Source organism: Eupeodes corollae, chromosome 1, assembly GCF_945859685.1.
Source record: "Eupeodes corollae chromosome 1, idEupCoro1.1, whole genome shotgun sequence".
NCBI classification, from domain to species: Eukaryota; Metazoa; Arthropoda; class Insecta; order Diptera; family Syrphidae; genus Eupeodes; species Eupeodes corollae.
Window position 1 is genome coordinate 154,856,609 of NC_079147.1, and position 9,396 is coordinate 154,866,004.

The 9,396-nt window shown below is 32.4% G+C and overlaps 1 protein-coding gene across 1 annotated transcript in view; it reads right to left on the minus strand.

Annotated features, from left to right (window-relative positions):
* The window catches only part of LOC129939430 (uncharacterized), a 62,813-nt gene extending 54,026 nt beyond the window's left edge, over positions 1–8,787 (minus strand). Inside the window, exon 1 of the mRNA XM_056047440.1 lies at positions 8,095–8,787. The gene's annotated coding sequence lies outside the window, so the exon portion shown is untranslated. The remainder of the gene's footprint in view (positions 1–8,094) is intronic.
* Between the last annotated feature and the right edge of the window lie 609 nt (positions 8,788–9,396).

Sequence of the window (9,396 nt, forward strand, 5' to 3'; positions counted from 1 at the left end):
TAAGGTCAAAATATTGCCAGAAAATTTAGCTTTTTTTTTGTTTTTGCTTTGAATAAATTTGTGTGTATTCAATATGCTCAGTATTTGAAAATTTAAACAAATTGTTAGAAAAAATATTTTAATGAGAGTTTGTTTTATGTAAGTTATGAATCAATACATAAAACTCGCTTAACAAGAAACATTTTTGAGATTTGTGGTGAGCGTCATACATTTTTTTTTTAAATTGTGTACCAGGTGTCGGTAGTGTAGGTAAATATACAGCTTACCGTTTTTGGAAAAACTTTAAACGAAAGCTGCTGTAAATCGGAATATCTTTTTTTTGATATTTCAATAGAGCTAACCTAAGTTTGTTTGGTGATTTCATAGGTGAAATTCAACAATTATGTTAAGATTTCTATAAATTTTTACATTTTGGAAAATTTGCAAAAAAACAACATAATTTAACAAAACTTCTTATGTACATAGTTTGCCGAATGAAACATTATTACATTTTTCGACATTTTAAGGTTCTTACAGTAAAATTTGAGTGTGCGTGTGTTGTGTACGTACCTTTGTCCTAAAGTTTGGGATACGTTGGCCATATTTCAAGAATCAGAAGAATTATCGACTTCAAATGAATTTTATTTTACAGGTCATAAAATCAAAAGATGTAGAAAAGACTTTTAAAGAATTGTGTTCTGTTCTTTTTATAAAGACAAACAAAAAATTAAGAAAATATAAGTAAAGTAACTTTGACATTTGTATAGAAGGATACTTGAGTAAAAACCGGTATTTCTAATTTTATGGCTACTTGTTTATGATACTGGCCTAACGAATAATTCAAATTTCAGATTTAGAGTGATGAACGCAACGATGTCCAAAAATCAGATAAACCGCGAAAATCAATAAAAGACAAAAAATGGTATTGGATGGGGGTCTATGTCCCCTCCTATTAGGTGGAATGGGTTATTTTTCAGAAAAAATATTAAGTTATTAAGTACTATACATCAAAATAGCCAAATATAAAAATAGATTTTAGTTTTTGATAAATTTGGAAACATTTGCATCTACTACACTATTTTTTATTCAAGTATCTTGTCTTTTCTCTGGTCAGAGAGAGTCCTTGCTCAAATCCGCTAGATCCAATTTTGTTTTTTTTTTTGTTTTTTAAATCGAAGTTAAAGTTTTTTTTTTTTTTAAATACAAACCTAAAAAAATTCTTCTAACAGTAGATACAAATTAAATAACAATTTAAGATATTGGCTTAAATTTAATTTTATCATTTACAAAACATTGTTTTTAATTTTTGGTAAAGTTTTAAGAAAAATCCGATTGACAATTTCTTTAAAAAAAGATCTTCACAAAATCTGAAACTGATTTAAGGTTATTTTCTAAGGAAAATGTAATGCTACTAAAAATTGGTTTCCGACAAAAACATCTCGAGAATAAAACGTATATTGTAATCAAACTTTTTTATTATTATATGCAAACTATTGTAAGCTTTAAGTTGATTTTTGTTAAAGAATCCAACAAAAATCAGCTTTTTTGTGGAAAAGACGAAGACCTACAAAAACAATAATTATTTATTTATTTATTCAGCTTATTACAAGCTATCATAAGTTAACTTAACTTAACACAGTTCTTGTTATCAGTTTTCAACATTAATTCATGTGGGCCCTAAGGCCCACATAAAAGCTCTTTAATGTACAAGAACTAACAATATTGATTTTATTTGACTTAAAATTACAAGGGACGAGGAATTCGGACTCAAAAAGGGAAAAAGTAGAGGGTATCTTTCAGATGGGATTTTTAAATGTTGAAATCGAAGACTACCATACCAGCGTTGCAGTGACGAAGAATTCTGGACATTGGTTCAAAGTGCCCGTAACTAGTGCGGTGATGAAGGATATAGGAAAGGTTAACAGATCGCAGATTTTGAGGGTGTTAAGATGAATATCACTCAAGAGTGCCGGGGAATCTATATTGCCCATTAACAATTGGTGAGCAAATAATATATCAGCGTTTTTGCGTCTAATATATAAGGGCTGCACCTATCAGTTTTAGTCGATCGGCATAAGGAGGCAAGTTGGATGTATCAGCCCAGGGGAGGCCACGTAAGGCAAATCGAACGAAACATCTTTGAACATTTTCAATTCTGAGTGAATGGTTTTCATAAAAGGGAGAACATACTTGGCATGCATATTCAAGATGAGGACGGACGAGGGAAATGTAAAGCACTTTAGTTACATAGGGGTTGGAAAATTCTTTTGACCATCTCTTAATAAAACCGAGAGATCTATTAGCTTTATTAATAATTTGGTCAAAATGGGAATGGAAATTCAGGTGTTTGTCACACATAATACCAAGATATCTAATACAATCGACGAAGAGAAGGGGGCCAAGGTAACTACCTTGTGGGACTCCAGAAGTTGCATGTATAGGATTGGAGACTGAGTTACGGAAAAGGACTCTATAAGTTCTATTCGTAAGGTAGGAGGTTATCCAGTTTATAAATATAGATGGAAGGCCTTGGGCTCTTAGTTTGAGATAAATTATCTTATGGGATATTTTATCAAAGGCTTTGTTGTAATCAGTGTATACAACATCAACATCTTTGCCATTCTCAAGGGCTGACAAAACTTTGGATATAAATTCAATTAAGTTAGTCGTAGTGGATCTACCTTAAAGAAAACCATGTTGAGCGGGGGAGAATAAAGGCTTGCAATGGAAATAAACGGAATCATAAACTAAGCTTTCAAAATGTTTTGGAATGCATGAAAGTTTAGCAATAGGTCTATAATTGTTAATTTCAGTTTTATTGCCTTGTTTATGAATGGGAAATATAAATGAATCTTTCCATATATGAGGAAACACACCTTGGGAAAGAGAAAGTTCAAAGAGTGCAGTTAGAGGCTTTGACAGATAATGCATACATTTTTTTAGAACAACTGATGGGACGCCATCAGGATCAGGGTTAAAGTTTTCTTTGAGGCTTACGATTTTGGCAAGTACCATTTCTTCAGTTATTGTAAACGATGAAAGAGAGGTTTGAGTGCAACCATCTTAATAACTAAAGTAGTTTGGATCAGGATCATGCAGATGTTCAGAATACGATTTGCTAAAGTAATTGGCAAATAGAGTTGATATGGTTGTTGGATCAGAGGAGATTATGTTGGAGAAACTCATTGAAGGTGGAAACCCATCAGATTTTCGTTTGACATTTATAAATTTGAAATAATTCCTTGCATCAGAAAGAAGGTTATTTTCCATTTGGTTAAGGTATTGGTTATAAAGGGATTCCCTTAGTTAAAAGAAAGAATTATAGGCGAGAAGATATTTGTTGTGATCAGTATCAGATTTGGACTGTAAAAAGATCTTCCAAAGCTTGTTACGGGTATTTCTTAGGCTACATAGCCCTCTGTTGTACCAAGGGGGAGCAGAGGTGAAATCTTCTTTACGAGAGAACGGTACTGATTCTTCAATATAGTACGAAAGAATCACTAAAAACTCATACAAATTTCTGAGAAAAAAGGCTATTGGTAATAAATGGGGTTTTCAACCCAGAATCACGCATTGGCTGTACACATCGGTAATCAGACCGATTTTAATGTACGGTGTGGCAGTATATGGTGGACTGATTTAGAGAAAGGTATAAACAGGGATAAGCTAAATAAAGTCCTACGTTCAGCTTGCCTATGTATTATCGGATCGCTTCGCCCGACCTTACTCTACCTAACACCTCTTGACATATTTAGCAAACAATTAGCTGCAAGCTCTGCTATTCGCTTCAAAGCTTCGTCGCAGTGGACTAACAACAACATTGGGCACTCCGTAATTCTTAGGTATTTAGAATCAATTCCCAAACTGCATTTCGACAGAAACTTCCAGATTTCTATACCTCCCAGATCTTTTTGGGAGGATAGGACATTCTTGAAGGATGAGTCAATCCATTTTTACACAGATGGGTAAAAAACAAAAGAAGGGGTTGGTGGAGGTGTGTACTCTGAACGACTGAAATTAAGTCTCTCATTCCGCCTTCCCAATCATTGTAGCGTGTTCCAGACGGAACTTTTGGCGATAAAGGAAGTCTTGTCCTGGCTTAAAGAAAACGTGATATCAACATCTGATATCCGTATTTTTTCCGATAGCCAGGCCGCTATCAAATCTCTGGACTCTGTATCTACAAACTCTATAACAGTCCAGAACTGTCGATCATCTCTAATGGAGATGGCACATCAGCAGTTTAATATTCACCTTTGCTGGGTGCCGGCCCATAGAGACATTCCAGGTAACTGGTAGGCAGATGAACTCGCCAGGAAGGGTACAGTACAGCTCATCCTACCTCGTTTGGCACATACTGGCATACCAATTGCTACTTGTAAACTGTTGTTAATGCAAGACGCTGGCAGGCACCAGGTGGAACAACATCACCACGTGTCAAGTCACAAAAAACATCTTGCTAACACTGGACTTAAAACGTTCAAGGTGCTTGCTCCCTTTAAGCAGATCACATATAAGCTCGATAATATAGGTGTCATAACCTAATAGGTCTAATAGGAAAGGGCGCCACGAGACTGGTCGTATTCTCAAATGACTTTTGCAGAAGCTGTATGGACGAAAAAGAAACAGTACTTCATCCTCTCTGCACATGCCCTGCTCTAGCTCAAAAACGCAAGAATTACCTAGGTGAATTCTTCTTTAACAATCTAAATCATATCAGTATAATCAGCCTCTCACGTTTTGTAAGGGACTCAAACTGATTCCATTGAGCTTAGGAGAAAGCCTCAAGATTCATGTGGTATCACAATAGGCCATTAAACTGGCCTAAGTGTGTCCGTTTCCATCTTGAACAGCCACTTTAACCTAACCTAACCTAACCTATCAATTTATTTTATTTACTAGATAATTTAGGTACCTGTGGCATGATGGTTAGTGCGTTGGACTGTCATGCCAGAGGTCTTGGGTTCGATCCCTGCATATGCCATCTAAAGTCTTTTCACGGGTACTGCCTCTTGCGAGGAATTGACAAATTCTCCAAGAGAAACTCTTGTCATGAAAAAATGCTTTCTCAAAGTAGCCGTTTGGAATCGGCATATAAACTGTAGGTCCCCTCCATTTCTGACAACATTACTCGCACACAGGAATGGTTGAGAGTTGTAAGTCACTAGGCCCTGGTTCTTCATGGACTGTTGCGCCACCCAATTTATTTTAATTTTTTTATAGATAATTTAGGTTTCGGTAAACTATCTTAAGTTATTTTTTATGTTAGATAATAATCAAAAAAGTTAAATCACCTATGTCAACTTAAGATATCTTAACACACAACTTTTCTTGCATTTACAATTCTTATATTGACTTAAGATGTTTAACAATAAAATAAAAAGAATAAAAAGAAAAGCACGGGTAAAATGAACTTAGAATCTTAGGATACTTAGTAAATAAAAAAACTATAAAAATGGTTTTGTAAATGCATTTAAGACAAAAGAAACAATAATAAATATTTCAAATACTCCACTTATCAACAATACATTTTCTTATTTAATTTTTTTTTATATTAAATATATACTTTCTAAAAACTATACAAATTTACTTAACAGCTTTTAACTTTTGAACACATTTTAAAATGTTGTGATTATTATTTTATAAGAGTTTTACAAACATCAACAGATGAACACGAAATGGGAAGCTATTGCTTCCTTAACCAAAAATTATACTCCATATTCTATCCCTAGCGCAAGTTTTAGTTTTAACCCAATAGCTTGCAACTTCAAGAAGACTCAGGCTAAGCTTGGTAAAAAAGAAAAACAAAGTTGTTTTCATTTAGAATTTGTTCATTTCTTTTTATATTTATATCAGACACTTATACAAACCTTATTTTTACTGATTAAATTCGCTGGCATTAAAATAACACTTTTTCTACAAATTAATCTATCACTTCAACTTTTTAGATACAAACTTTTATAGTTGAAAAAAACGTCATATTAGCCTTTTTCTAAATTTATGAACTTGTATTTTTTCAATAAAATTTGTAATGATTTTCCAAATCTACTATCTCTTAATTCAATACTTTGTTTGAAAGTGTTCAATATCTTATTTATTTTCCACACAAATTCTCATTAGTTGTATAAGTTTTCATTCACCCGATATACAAAAACTTAAAAAATGCAGAATGTTTATGCTGACACATTGAAAAAAAGAGGCTGGGACTCAACCCACACTGATAACGTCCCATTCCTACCCCCTAAAAATTTGCATGTACTATTTATTAAAAGAGTAGATATGGAGATGTATTCAAGGAGTTAAATCGATGCATTCTTATAGGAAAACAGTGGCTTTAAATATTACAAAACATAACCAACAACATTTCTACGGCATTAAATAAGTTGGAAGTCAGTATCTTCTTTTATTCTCAAGATATATCATTCAAAATTTCATTTTCAGTACTTTTTAATATTTTTTGTTTTAGGTTTTTGTTTTATCTCTCAATTGGTAAGAGCCTCGCAGAATATAATATAAGTCTTTCTCTTGTTCTTAAGATCCTTGAGTCGAAAAAAAATATTTAAAAGTTATTAGTTGTTTTTTGTAGGTTTTAATTTTTTGTAAGCAAATTGTAAACTAAAATATTCTCAAAAGTTATATATGTAGATATTTTGTGCTTAATCAAACAATTTTGAAGTTAATACTTTTATTTGTTTTTGAGATATTCGTGTCGAAAATTATTTCTTAATAAATTTTACTAATTTTTAGGTGTATATGTCAATTTTATTTTCTAAAAATTTCGACCACTTTTTTGAAAACATTATTTTTGGTTACATAAATTTATTTTCGTCAAATCAAATGGGAAGTTAAAATCGAAAATGGGAATTTCTGAATTTGAACAAATAAAGCTAAAATTGGTGTTGGTATTCGGAATCAGCACTAAAAATCAACTCTAAAACGTTTTTTTCGAAAACACTAAACTTAATAATATTTAAGGTTTTTCAAAACTTCAAATATGTTCAAATGAAGACTTATAAGTCATCTCATAACTCATGAGAAACTACGAGCACTAAGTGCGATACTAAATTGTTTTAAATTGTGTCTTGAAGTGAAAGATTTTTACTTTGCAAAATAATTGTATGTCATATTTTAAAAACCTTATGTGATAGACAAATTTAAGGCCGATTCGATTTCAAGGCATCTTAATGCTTGAAAAAAAGTATTGTCTTGTTTTTGCAGAAGCAAAAAAATGGACTTTAATTCGTAAAACTCTAAATTTTTTATAAAAATTGACAGGAAGTCACGACAAGCGATGAGTTAAATATGGGAGAATAGTTTGTCACTCAAGGAAACACACACAAAAGATTCTCATACATTCGATAAACATCTGTAAAAATTATAACCACATTTGATGAATTCAAATCAGATCATCAGAACTGTCATGTACCAGTTGCATCTCAATCAAGGCTTTGTGTTTTTGACTTAAATGCATTACCTTTTAGCATTGATAATGAAAATTCCCTTGATGAAAACTTAAAATTTCACTGTTGAAAACATTGACTTTAAATTTGGTGAAATTCACCCGCACCAAAAAATCATCAATCTAGAAATAAACCAACGAAAATATCAAGATCATTGAAAGTGTGTTCTCGCAGATAGATTGAAGACAGCGACCGATCAGTAAAGCGCAAACAAGTCAAGGTCTTTAAGTTGGTTTAATTTTTCTCACAGTTGCCCATCTGGTGTTTTTTAAATGTTCCATATTCTTCTCAACACAGTTTTGTGAAGGGATTCAAATGTGTAGATATTTTTGTATTCATCTCACGTACCTACCTATCTAGACGTATGCTTTGCTTATTTAGGATTCAAGTATAGATTGTTCGTATATTCATAGGAGGTATAAACTTTTAAGATCAAAGGGAAGATACAAATGCAGTCCCCTAATTTGATGACCTAATTCCCACATCAACATCAGCAACAAGTAGCATTAAAAAAAAACAATCATGAGACACTGAACTAATTATAGATGTTTTTTTAAAAATTATTTTATTTAAATAACTTCAGATATTTATTACCCACACGTAATAAATGTGTTTAATTTTTGTATAGGGTGATTTATATCTTTTTGTTTTTTACCTGTAGATTTATTTTTTCCTTGAGAATGAACTTGGAACTGATTTAGTATTACAATATTTTAGTCTTTAAGGTTACGATGACACGAACAAAAATAATGACATGTGTAACGTTGTCGTTTTCGTTGTAATTTGTAATTATTAAAATTGTTTGTTGAAATATAATTAAAAACCGATATGACGCGGCGGCGGCGGCGACAGTGTGCGGCAAAAGTAATTAAACTTACGACGTATTTTGTCGGAGTAAACAATGACAACTGACTTAAAATAACCAACTAGATACTAGAAACGATCTAACAAATAATTACCACCAACACGATTTTGCGATAGACAACATTCAATTTAGCTTTCGAGTATAACGTATGAAAGATGCTATACTGGGATAGTGTTCGAGTTGTTTACGTTAATATTATTTTATTTAAACTTTAAACGTTGAGGTTTATGTTGATGTTGTATCGAACTCGAACTCAAACCGAAACCATTTGAGACTTATAGATCTGGAATGGAATACCTAGACTAGATGTGTGCGAATTTAAGATCTTTCGAACTTCAAAAAGATCTTAAAGATCAATTATCTACGACCGCTTTTCGATTACTGTGTTGTGTCTGTCTGTCGATAAGACCGTGACTGTCTGCCTCCGTCTACACTGACTAGATCGTAAGTCAAATAAAATATCACTGATGATGGTAAAGCACACGAATTATTACAGATCTGATTTCTGATCAACATTCGTCTACCAATGTAGTATAATGAAGGCGAATATTGCAAAAATGCTTTGGCGCAAGTTCATTATTATAATAAGTTTAAAAAAGCTTTTATAAGCTTTTGGATAGAGTCAGTGGCGTAGTTAGATGAAATTAATAGCCGAAAAACATTGTAGAATAAAAACAAAAATACTTTTTTTGTTTTTTTTTATGAATTATTTATTTTCATTCTATTCTTTATGTACAATTTTAATAATGGTAAAATAAATATTTATTTTAACAAAAAAATAGTTGGTATGATTCTATAGTTAAAAACTAGAAGCGAATGAACCATAACAGGAAATTTAAGGCTTAGGTTAGGTTAGGTTATAGTGGCTGTCCAAGATGGAAACGGACATACTTAGGCCAGTTTAATGGCCCATTGTGATACCACATGAACCTTGAGGCTTCCTCCTTAGCTCAAAGGAACCAGCTTGAGTCCCTTATGAAACGTGAGAGGCTGATTATATCGATATGATTTAGATCGTTTAGATCGTTAAAGAAGAATTCTCATAGGTAATTCTTGCGTTTCCGAGCTAGAGCAGGGCATGTGCAGAGAAGA